Source organism: Rissa tridactyla, chromosome 4 (genome assembly GCF_028500815.1).
Source record: "Rissa tridactyla isolate bRisTri1 chromosome 4, bRisTri1.patW.cur.20221130, whole genome shotgun sequence".
NCBI classification, from domain to species: Eukaryota; Metazoa; Chordata; class Aves; order Charadriiformes; family Laridae; genus Rissa; species Rissa tridactyla.
Genome location: NC_071469.1, coordinates 42,449,570 through 42,462,441, shown reverse-complemented (window position 1 = coordinate 42,462,441; position 12,872 = coordinate 42,449,570). Strand labels below are relative to the sequence as shown.

The 12,872-nt window shown below is 38.2% G+C and overlaps 1 protein-coding gene across 18 annotated transcripts in view; it reads right to left on the bottom strand.

Moving 5' to 3' along the window:
- The window catches only part of SIPA1L1 (signal induced proliferation associated 1 like 1), a 219,345-nt gene that overhangs the window by 78,105 nt on the left and 128,368 nt on the right, over positions 1-12,872 (bottom strand). Inside the window, exon 1 of one of the 18 annotated variants that reach the window (XM_054197977.1) lies at positions 5,706-5,913. The exons of 16 other annotated variants lie outside the window; for them this stretch is intronic. The gene's annotated coding sequence lies outside the window, so the exon portion shown is untranslated. Of the gene's footprint in view, positions 1-183; positions 875-5,705; positions 5,914-12,872 lie in introns of those variants that run through there. One more of the 18 variants, XM_054197976.1, reaches the window with a different exon arrangement.

Here is a 12,872-nt window from a genome sequence, read left to right as displayed (position 1 = left end):
GATGGATAGTCCAGAAAGTACGTATTCCCTCTGCCCAGATTTCACAACATGTATAAACACATACTTTCAAATAACTTGAGACAAAAAGTTCCATTTACTTCCCTGGCTAACAAAACACTGTCTGCCACAGCTCCTGTATGATCCAGCTTTACAAAGCCATGGAAATTAAATGCTTTCCCATACCTCATCAGTACCGAAGTGATTACCAAAGCAGTTAGTATACTACTCTTTGAGAAGCTAAAAAAAAATAATCCACAAAACATTCCTTGCTGGTAGAAGACAAAAGCGTGAGACTGTCAAGATAGAATCTTGCATTGCTGTGTACATCCTTTAACACAAAGAAGTTAATAATTTTCAAAGGCTGAACCAATTACACAAAATGTGGCCTTTAAATATTTGCCAAATGTGTGCAGAGAGATGCTGCTGAACCAGCATCGTGTTGACAATAGAGTATTGTTTAGGAATCAAGGCTTTCTGATGCTTCCAGGGAAACTAGTACTTTCTGTAGTCTCTTCTCAAAACTATGGAGTACTTTGCTCCACACTAATTAAATATTAAGCCAGGGCACTTTCTGCCTCCAAAGGCAACATGTTTTAACTTCACTTGCCATAGACAGCACCTCTTTGAAATAGCTGCTATTTATATAAAGCTGAACACATAAGGAAAACTTAAAAATGCAAGTTGAATGCATCACATACAACAAGAGCGGTGCAAGTGATCTAGGGTATTATTGTATTTGCACAGCTATTTACTAAGCACAGTTACTTTCCTTCTAGTTCTGCTACAATGGTACTGCTGAAACAATATTTTTTTTCTACCCATGTAATTAGAATAACTTTAGAAAGGCAGTCTATCCATGCAGCTGTTGCAAAACTACTCAGTTTTCAGCTGTAACTTTTTACAAATTTCAAATGCTCTCCAGTTTAAGAGCTGATCAAGCTGGTGAAACAACTTCATGGACGAATCACATCAAGGAAGGAAAAATGCCAACACTGTGCGCCATCGTATAACCTAATGTTCTGTCTTGTGCTTTTCAACGGCATCATAGCAAGTATGGTTTATGCAATAAACTCTATGAAATGGGAACATTGCATAGCCCTTTCTAAAGAACTATATCGACTTGCTTTTATAGGGAGAATGGAAGTAAAATAGAATAAAAACTGATAAGGATTTAAAGGCAGGAAGACGACAGGCTAAAAGGGTTAGTAAAGGAAGAGTCCAGCTGAGGGTGGAACACAAAACAAGCAGAAGTACAAGTGACCGCTACCACACACTCCTCATAGCCTGCAATGAAAAGATTTCTGCCCTTCACTCTTCCTCTTTCCCCATCAATATCTCTGAAAGAAAAGTATACATCGCCTCCCCCTCAAGTGCTGGTCCTTACAGAAACAGATAACCTACTAGTACAAGTTTCTCATTAACTTAAGGGCAGAAGTCCATGCAGTAGCCCTAAAAAATTCTCAAGCCTGGAGTTAACCATATAAGCTACCCAGGTGTTGTGTCCTGTCCTGCCTCCCCCCAGTTACTTTTTTTTATCTTTAATAATTTCAGGGACAACCATCCTAAATAAAGATATATAGCCATATAATCATATATAAGAAAATAAGTACTCTGTGGAATTTATTCTTGACCTGTTATATGTACGGTACAGTCATTAGTTACACGACAACACAGTACATTTTTCAAAGGAAGTACTTTCTCTGTTCCTGACTCAGCATTAAGGATGTCTCACTTTGGGGACCAGCTGTTTCATGTTCTACAGGTTTTTGCAACCGTCCTTTTTCATCTGCTGTAGCAGCTGGAATACAAGCAATAAATGTTTAAGGTTATAGTTGATACCATACTCTGAAGAACTGAATTCCACCTTTGCTTGTGTCTATTTTTATATGAAATAAGTCACATAAGTCCATTGTTTTGGAGACTGTAACTACCTGTCTGTTGTTGTTTCCCTAGCCTTTCCTATCCCCCTGTCTAATTGGAGACCCGACAGTCTTATCTAAAATGCTTGATTACCTTGAACCAAAAATAAAGTGAGAGTATTATATTTAATAACATTAAAAACTCCAAAAGTATAGGTCCTGAGTTTGCCGGTCACTGGACTTCATAGAAAAGAAATAATAATGGCAATCTGCACTTTAACATTTTCTCTCATATTCATTACTTGCAAAACATGACAGCATCAAAGACAAGGTGAATCATAGTTGATTTAAATGACCAACAGTTACCAATAACCAGATGATATTAAGAACTGTAAAACCTGCAGAAAGTTAAATACTAAGTAGCACAACTGCTAACACAAAATATGTAGTATATTAAAATTAGGTACAACTACAAAATAGGCAGTATAGTACCTACTTCTAAAGATGACAGCGGTAATTGTGAAGAGCAACAATTCCAATTTTGTTACTATTTCAATATAAAAAAAATAATAATTCAAGGTAGAGCTATGAATATCTATACGAACAGACTATGCTGAGGACAAACCAGCATAAGCAAAGAAACTTATGCTTCTCCAATTCATCTGAACTTACAGAAGAAGCCAACAAAATACTCAGATGAACTCATACATATAAAAAGGCGTAAATGAAAACCACATGCAAAAACTTCTAAAAGAGGTACATTTAAATTTAGTAGTGAATATATCAATTAAAAACCAGTTAAGAGATCAAGCTTGGAAAATTAATGATCTGCTTATCAGATTGAATGCACTAACTAGTAAAGCAAGCCAAGTATCTGTTCAAAATAGGCCTCACATTCTTAGGACAAAGTTTATTTGTTATTTTTCACCAGTACCGGAGTACTTTGCATGTGTAGCTCATTTTAAATTGAGGATAAACAAATCTGTTTTCATTCTTTCCCTTTCTATTTATACCTCTCTCATCAACTTTGCTCCCTCCACCAAAACTGGGGTTCCAGCCATAGGACAAAGGACCATTCTGTTCAAACTAAAAGGTCCTTGTAGATCAATCCCAAGACAGTTTTGCAGTCCTACATCATTCTGAAAAGTCAGGTAAGTCAACAGATCTTGATTTATTATTCCTTATGATTGAAGTTAGCCACCAGGAAAATCACAGAGACCTACCAGCCAATATTTCATTCAGAGGCCTTTGGAATACAAAGAAGCAAATATAAGCAGTGATAGAGAAGTGTCTCACTCAAATCAGCTCAGGATGGTAAAGAAGCCCAACTACAGCACACTAATCAGTCTTTACCTTGGATTCAGGTAGCCAAATAAGATAATTCGACATCTACTTGTCCAGATGAATGGAAAAAAGGAGATCGAGCCTGATGCATCAAAATTCACAGACCTCCTATTCCAGTTTTTCCTGGATTTAGTTTATGTGAGATCATGCTGGTTTTCCTTACAAAGTAGTAACTTCACCCACAACCGAGTCTTACTTGAAGGATTTAATAATTACTCTTATCTGCTGGGAACATGCTGAGACTTCAGAATGTGGGATCACAGATGCTAATGATCCTAATACTCGGATGTTGACAGAGATTGATTTGGGGGCACCAAATTATTTATGATGCATAATATTCCAGAGGCAAGACTTCATATTTCACCATCAGCCCTCATTAGAAAGTGTCATTTTATAATTAAAAATTTGGGAATGAGGGAACCAGTTTTCAAATTCTAGAAAACTCTCACTTTTGCCAAGCCTCCATAACCCCTCTCTCCAACCTCCCAGTCAAAACAATATAATACAGTACATGGTCATAAATGCAACATATTACCAGGGATATTTTAAAATACTGAAAACCATAGGATAAGGAGCAATTAATAGCATTTATAGGTGTAACAGCATTTTACAGCAAGTATTTTTTAAAAATGTAAATTAAATCATCTCTATTCCACAGGGTTTACTGAAGTTTAGCCAACTAGGAAACTCTGCAACAAACACACGTTAGCAACAGTAACCTTTGTTAACTTTTACCGGGAAAAGAACTGGCATTGCTATAAAACCTGAAAACTAGTAGCTCCTCTGAAACCAGAAAAATAAATGACAACAATGAAAAATATTTTATGTATGAAAGCTTTACCTATTTGTGGCGTATATTCTTACCTGAATTATAACACAGATCAAATCCCGGGGGAGGAATATTCATTTATCAGCCAATTAAGTCATTATATGCACAAAATAATGTCTAATTTCATAAAATTAATTCCTCGGAGGATAAAAATTCAATTTAATCTTTAGAAATACTTGGCTTTATGTGGTTACCTATTATTAACTTTATCCTTTTCTTCCCAGGATTACTTTCATCATTATAATTGAAGGTTCATCTTTCAGAGCAAGTTTTTATCAACTGAAAGGCTATTTGAAGAATAGTGTTTTTGGATTTTACTACCTTATCAGTTTTATTTTTGTCACACTTAGAGGAATAGCTGGTTTTGTGTTAACTGAATGTGACAATTGCCAGCTCTGCACAGGATGAGAGATGATTCCCAATAGCTTTTCCTTCTCCTCCCCCCACCTCCCCAATTTATGTTATCTGCAAAATTTGCCTCTGATCTACATGTAAGCAAGCCTGTGTTTCTGCCTTTATTTCTCTGAACGTTTCCTCGCTCCCTAACCCTCAGAAGAGAATCTAAGGAAACAGAGTGCCATCTGTTGCCATGTACACAAGGATCAACTGCAATTTTTAATTTTGGAGGGTTTTTTTAGTACTTTATTTAATAGTGCTTTATTCTTAACTTCATTCTCTGCTGAAGTAGCTCGCATTAAAATATATGAACTTAGGCAAGGTTACATTGAATTACTACCATCGGTTTCTGCACGCTTGCAGTAATGCCTTTCTACAGGCAAACACAAGCTTCCTCTGCCACATGGTGAAACAACCGGAGGGCGTGCGGTCACTAGAGAAGGGTGCCGGGGTTGAGCTCACGCGCTGCGGCACTCAGCAGAATTTGCTCGCTCAGGTTTCGAGCCCTGCTAACCACGGTTGTAAACTGTCGGTCGGCTCAGAGCACAGCGAACCCGCTGGCCTCCCTGTGCAGAAGACCATGAAGTCACTCACATTCAATAATCATACTTGCTTGCAGTCAGTGGTAAAATGGTCATGACATAACAGGATGGTAAATTAAGCATAACAAAAGCTACCAAATTGAGACAGATATAGGAACGCAGGGGACAGTAATCCCCTACCTGTGCATTTCAGCACTTTTTGCTCCATTATGTTCTCCTACTTGTTACTCTCCATGTAAACACTTGAATATCTCAAACCAGAATTACGTCTTCTTTTTTCATATCAATTTTGTAACCATTAGCCAAAACAACGATATCACAACACTCAAATGTATAAGTAATTGTTGAAGCAAACCCTTTAAAATCCCTTTAAACTGACGCAGAGAGGGAGAGAGAGAAAAAGGTACCGCATGTGGTCATTCCCACTTCAACACTCACGTTCCATTTTGGTACCAGTGTCACTCATTTAGTTAATTAAATGCAGAATCCCTTTCCTGGAAGCTAACTTACAGGATCTAAAAAAAATACGCTGACAAGTCTTACTGTACATTATACTGTAGTCTCTTCCTGGAAAGAGATTGTTAACAGCAATAGTTTATTTTTGATAGCAGCACTTGCTCTCTAGGAAGCAACTGTAAACCAGTGCCAAAACACAAGAGCAAAATATTTTAGGTCCCAGATACCATCTCTCAAGAGAAAAAAATTTTAGCAACTACAAAAGGGAGTTCCACTTACACCCCCCCATCCCGTTCCTTTTTTAAGAGATGTTTCTCTTCTGTGTTTCTTTTTGAGTTTCTAGCTGTTGATATATTACATCCCTGAGTAATGGTTCCAGAGACAGACTGCTCTCTGCAGTGTGTGGACTCTTGTAAAAGTTACTTATCTGCAAAGCGCCCAAATTAATCATTGACTAACTTCTGATACTGTGAGACTCTGACCTACAAATAGTCACAAAGCAAAACCAAACACAAAAAAAACGTCCAAAACCCAACAAAAAAAGAAACAAACCCCAAAGGAAATGGGCCAATACTTGCTGGTATGGGTATAGTTCAGCCTAACTGCCGTACGTTACAGTAAGCACCACGGATGCACTTGCCTGAAGTTTGCATCCTTGCTCATACTTCCATAGCAGAAAGGCTCGTATGCCACCCTCCTCCTCCAACCTGGTCACGAGTTTGTCTCCAGCACAACTTCGGTACCAACCCAAAGACAGAGCTCAGGCTGTGGTCTCTGTGCTGCAGAGACCTGTGGTCTCTGTGCTACGTTCCTGTCGGCCACACTTGGTGCGCTAGCGCTGGCAGTCATCACCACACGTCTCATGACATCCCACTAACATCAAAGTTGAGGGAGAGACCTCGGTCCGGAAGAGGGGCAAAGAGGGTGTTTAACCTAATACCTCTAAACTTCCTGTTGCTTGTAAGTAGTTCGGAGTGCAACTCAAAGTTAATTTTTCTAATGCCAGGTGTTAGACTGTGTCACTAATTTTATAATAGGATTATTAAAAGATATAAACCCATCATTTTGGTAGCATTTACAATATTTTTCCCAACACCATTTTATTCCTTTGCTCTATCACTGCAGTTGCTTGCCCCTAAACTCATGATTTGGCAAAAGAATTACAAGGAGCTGTTCTGCTGCCTTCATGAAAGTCATCGAGCTCCCAAAACTCCACAGAGTACTGTTTCTCCATAGCCTGATTGATCACAGAGTCATACGTTTAAGGGAGAAACAAATGCAGCTTTTCAGAAGTGAAAGTTAAGTTTTACCTAAAATTAATAGGCTTTATTCCCAGCAACCCCCTTATTAACCTTCTAGAGAGCGTTTCATATTCACACACATTCCTGGAACATGTTCCTGCAACTATTGCTCCTGCTTTCCTTTTTGCTATTGCTTTGTCCTGCTCCAAGTGCTGCTGCAACACTGGAGACGAGAATTAGGAGCAGGGAGATTATTACCTGATGTCCACATGAGGTGGTCCCAATTCCTGCATGACCATCACTCCTTCACCTGTGCCCCAGGCGGCCTCAGCACCAGTCACATACTGTCTTTTCGCTCTAAGCCCGGCTGCTTAGCACCCTCAGCTCTTGCCCTCTACAATCCTTCCTCCTCAACCCAGGGACCCTTCTGCCACACAGCGGCCCTCAACACCGACATCGTCAATTTGAATTTCAGACCTTACTTTCCTCCCTCAACAAAAGCCACTCAAAAGACACAGCTGAGCACCTCATCAAGCAAACAATGGTTTTTTTCAAGCTTCCAAATAACTAATAGCTATTCAATGAATTTGCATCCTTATCTACTGGTCTGAAAACACGAACGAGTCTATTACAGTTCATGAGTTCATGCATATTAGTAAAAACAACAGAAAGCAACTCGAAGTTACATAGATAAAATCAAGCGCTACGTTTGTAAAGTGAAAAACAAGTTCAAACTACCCTTGAAATACAATATTTTGAAAGCAGACAGACAAAAAAATGCCTCCCTATACAACCTATTAAAGATGTCCATTGGTCTATCTAACTGGATAGCATACACAAAGTTATTTTCTCCTAAAAAAAAGGTGTTTTGCTTTTGTGTATAGGTACACATACCAAGCATATTTTTGTATACTTGTATCTACATATATTTACACACGAGATGTTAATGCTATCTCTCAAAAGCAAGTTTGAGTATACTATAGAAAAAAAGTGTAGGAGGCTCCACAACAGAAACGTATTAGGTATTGAGATTATTCAAACTTTGGTCAAGTAAAGACAGCATAAAACTAAAGATACTGAAAATGATAGTCCAGACTATGAAGTCATAAAAGGGCTACAGAGAGTAAGAGAGAGAACTTTTTAACAGTTCACAGGCCTGAGCATATAGGGAAGCATGTAATCCTCAAATAATCCTTGCAAGAAGTACAGCAGCTTCCGCTTCCATAGACTGCAACACTGAGAAAAGAAGTCAATTAAAAACCTCAGACTTGCAAGCAAAACTTGGACAATATTTTGTACTTTTTTTTTTTTAACGACTGTGGGCAAATGGAACATTCAAATTGAAATGCACTCAGCTGCACCCTCCACAGCCTTCCACTATAAATCCTTTTGGAAAAAACCCTGAAAACTCAGTAATATTCTTTCCAACAAAATGCCAATTTACTTTTTTAAAGTGACAAGTTTTGTATTACTATACTTTTAAGCCCTCAAAAGAATACTGGTATATCAGTGTAAAAAAACTCAATTTAAAAGCATAGAATAAAAAAATCAAAAGAAATAAAACCTCCTTAATAATAAAGTAGGGTAAAAGAAAGGGTTTAAAGAAAAGAAAAGTTATAAATATGTTCTTATTTAGATACTACAAAAATTAGTAAGCAACAGATTTTATATGAAAGCAAGAATAACTTCAGCAACTCTTCAATTTCTCATGTTTTCCATTCTTTTCTTTTTTCTCTAAGACCATCAGCTTCGTACTTTGCCTGCAAACATTCAACTCACAGACAGGCAATCCCATTTATAAGCCAGACCCTGGTGTCCTTTCATTGGAAGAGGCTTCAAAGTTAGTTATGTATTAATTTGCAAAGGATTCTAAATCACTACCACCAGTAAACATCTAGACCAGTATTTTACTGACGTTGATGGATTACTATATGCTGAATTTCTCCAATATACTCCACCCCAAAGGGGGAAACTGAACATTGGGTACGTTCTTCTTTCTGGAACCACGTTTTGTGTTTCCTGAAGCATACTTTATGCACACGTACAAATAAAAACTATAAGCAGATGAAATAACATTGGTCTTCAGACAATTAAATTGTTCACGTAGAAGGCATGGCAACTGATTCAGTAAGTCACTACGTATTCTTTATGCGGTGCTTATGGCAACCCCTCTCAGTCCTCCAATAGAATGGCTATTCCTCAACTAAAAAGGTCATGATCTTTGTCCAAAGAACACATTTATTTACTATGTTTATTTTCATTCATGGGGATCATCCCACAGACCAAAAAGGAAAACCAACTTAGGTTACTGTTTGACACACATGTTGTGTACATCTGATCTTACGAGGCACCATAAATCCACCAGAAAAAAAAAAAGGTTTTAGGCTTCCAACTCTTATATAACATAAGCAGGCATGACATCAGAGAGTCATGGGGATAATTCACTTGGCTATTTTTGAGAAAACACATAAAAAGAGCTTTTTGTCCTTTGACAACCACATGTATTTCACATTTATTTCCCAAAATGCCATCTTTATGGCTACAAAGGAATAGACAGCTCAGCTTCCACATAGGACTCTATAGCTTTTCTAGTTAGTTTTCCTGTATATACTTGCAACGCCCTTTAAAATTAAGGCTAAAAGAAACATTATTTTAAGCAAGCCTTCACCAATTTTTGGGGTATGAAAATCTATTGAAAAATATGAATGGGATCCTTACACAACTGAAATTAATTTCTGAGTCCTAGGCATCTGGTGATAAAAATGAGTGTTACATTCATTAATGATATCACCTTAAAAACTGAAAGAGATGTCTGAAGCTTCCAATGTGAAATGCAAAAAACTGATGGCTAAACCAGTAAACAGCTCTAAAAACCTAGCAGGGAACAGAGTACAACTACACAAGCTTTGTACTTTACTAAATGAATGAATATTCCAAAAGGACCCTCCTTTTGCATATGGGAATGTACACAAGAATACAAAACAAAAGACAGACTGGTTGTACGGAAATTATTATTCTACATCTAAAATGTTTCAAGTCCTAATAAGGGTGAATAAAACAGTGTGGAAAGAGAAAAAAGTTACCTGCCAAAATATGTAGTTACTCAGCAGAAATCTGCATGCTGCATAATTGCAACATGTATTGTTTAGAAAATAAAAGCTAGTTATAAATATTTTGGTTGATTCATTTCCTGTGAGCACTGCAGTACGAGTGGGTGTTCAGGTTGGATTTCAAAAGACTTAAACAGAGGAAGAACTCTTTACTTCTGGAAAACCAAGAAAGAGATTTTCATTATTTAGAAATTCTCTCTTGTGTAGATATCTCAGCAGTGACCAACAGGTAGATGACACCCTTTGGTTTCATGATGTAAGTGTGTTACGTTCTATAGTCCTAACATCCACTATGTAGTAAAAGCAATTGAAAACATCCAAATAGAATAGTACCTAATTTTTTAAGATAGCTATACGAGTCACCCTGTGAAGGCACAGAGTTATCTCCAGTAACTACAAAGAGAAAATAATACCTAGCTGACCATATACATCAGTTCTTATGGAGTGATTGTGAAAACTGGTCACAACCCATTGTGTAAGGCAACCTACACCAAACTGTAATACCAGGGAGAAGCAACATAAGTAATTCTGGTCACGAATCCAGACTGTCAAGCTGGCAAAGCAGGATACAAACTGAAAAGAGCAAGCAAGGTGGCACTGACACCTAAAAAACACACTTTGCAATTTAAATAAGAATCAGTCTATTACAAGCACACATATGCCAGCAGTACTGGCACTTCATCCAGACATCTTTAAACAGAAGAGGCAAATTTACATGGATGGTTGAATGCTGCTAGTTATCTCAAAGCTTAAATGTCTGACCTGCCCACTTGTCCATGCAGGTATACCTCAGGTTTCACACCACCATAGATGTCTTACCAACTGCCCTTCAGCCCAAGACCAGTGAATTTATTCTTTAGAAGATTTATTATTGTCTTTTCTGTAAGTTGGGCTACAGTATCTGGCAGAAACAAGAAAAATAAACCTACCTCTTTCTAACTGAATCCCAAAGATACATAGTCCAATGTGTCTACTTGAGGTTTTGGCATGCAAAACTAAGGAAGTACAATGCAAAAAGCCTTTTTGCCTTATGTGATTTTTTTTTCCCCTGGCTATGGTCAGTAAAAGGAACTATCTACATCTGTTCCTGGTTTACATGCATGCAAAACATTTTATAAAATGAAAACAGATTTGTAATCATTTAGATTCCAATACTAAACCTTCAAAAGCAAATTACCTACAGAAAGTACATGTGTGGGCGTATTCCTGTTTCACTGCATCAACAGCCTTAATCAGCCTTGCATACTATTTCTGATTATGGTTCATTATATAAAATCACGTTGATAACAGTTCAGCAAGACTGTTTCTTAACCCTTTCTGAAAAAGAGAAATACCATTCTTGCACCAGTTTTCAACCTTGAGGTGTGCACGTGGGGGGGTGACTACCCCCAGTCATGTGGGACTTTGTAAAAGCCTTAACAGCCAACTTTAAACCACGGGAATCGGCTTGAACCATCCGCTGGTACAAAGGCTGTGGCTTGTCCCTGCGCTGAGCATGGTGACACCTGCAGAATCCTCCTCAGCTCCGCTTGCCACCGCAACCCCCGGGGCCTTGCAGAGCCTCTAGAGAAGGCAGAATCTGAAGGCTAATGCACCTCCCCGCTCACACAGAGCTGAAACGATTTCCACAGCACCAGCTGGAGCCACATCCCTTGCTCACAAGCTGAAAGCCCTGCTAGGATTTCTCAGGAGTTTTTAGAAACACAAACGGTACTTGGAAGCCAAACATGCCTTCAATTCTGCTTTTCAATGCAGCCTTCAATGCTGCATTCTCTTAAGCATGCACACTTTCTTTATTGGTTTTTATATACTCTTCTATTACTTTGAAATGGGGATTTTATCAATATCATGTATTATCTGTTCAGCAGATCAATATCTGAAAACTACTTGAAAATGTCAGCAATTGTGAAGCTTAGCAAATAGTTTCTTGGTAGGATTTCTGATCAGAAAGGGATTGTACCTGTGTTCCACAATCTGCTTGTTGCATTTCAAGATAAATTAGGTCTTGATTTCACCCTGTAAAGACTAAATGATTTTACACTCCCTTCCATTAAGGAAAGCTTGCTCAGTGACATCATCACTGTTGAAAGCAACTCATCTTTCTGTACTGGAAGATAGTTTTTTTCCTGAGGACAATCTTTAAGAAAAATGCTTGTGTTCTATGACAATTTCAGTAGCTGATTCAGTATCCAGTGTGATGTTAGCACTGCTAAGTCTTTGTCATAAAGCAAAATTTCCCCTTGGTTATGACAGCAGCAGCGTAGGGTCTAGTTTGACAAGGATCCTGAGGCAAAATCTACTCCCAAAACCAGGGGTTTGAACACAGGCAAACGTAGTAATGTCACACTTAAATCAGTGCTTTGCCAGTACACAGAGACAGTGACAACACCAGCAGACTTCTAAAATTCAGTTTCTACATACTTTTAAGAACTCCGTTGGTTACCATTATTTCACTCATAAGCCCCATAGTGTCAAGCCGCAGCCTTTGAATCTAAGCAGAAACACAACTGTGAGAGGTGTCTCTCACAAGATGAGACCGAACAAAAGCCCTTTGCAGCCATTGGTGTCAATTTCTGAATTTCCACAGGCTTGGTGAGAAGGCAGATTTCCAACAGAGGAAGAACCCAAGCAGATTGGGAAACCAGAGCTCCCAAAATAATTTATTCTCTTGCTGAAGGAAATCCTCTTCAATACCTACATAAGTTTAAGCCTCTAGGATTTTACACAAAGATGCCAGTGTAACTAAGCTGACTTATGTGCATGTATGTGTTTGGGGGAGGTTTGGGAGCGAAGAAAAAAAATTAAAAAATAAAAAAATCAGACCCCTCAGCTCAATTTGGTTTGTAACCCTCACTAAACCTCCTCTAATCCTCGAGCCTACCACGAGCACAGAAAGAGATTACAGCAGACAAATCTATTTGGAGTAGGTCATATGCAGCAAAAAGCTGTTACACCTAAAATCACTGCATGGCTAGTTCTACGGGTACTTTTTTCTTTTTACTACTTTGTCCTCCATCCTAACCATCCAGTTATCGTTTACCAAAGTCAGTGAGCCAAAAAATTGATTTTTGAGTCATGAGAGATGGCTCAAAATA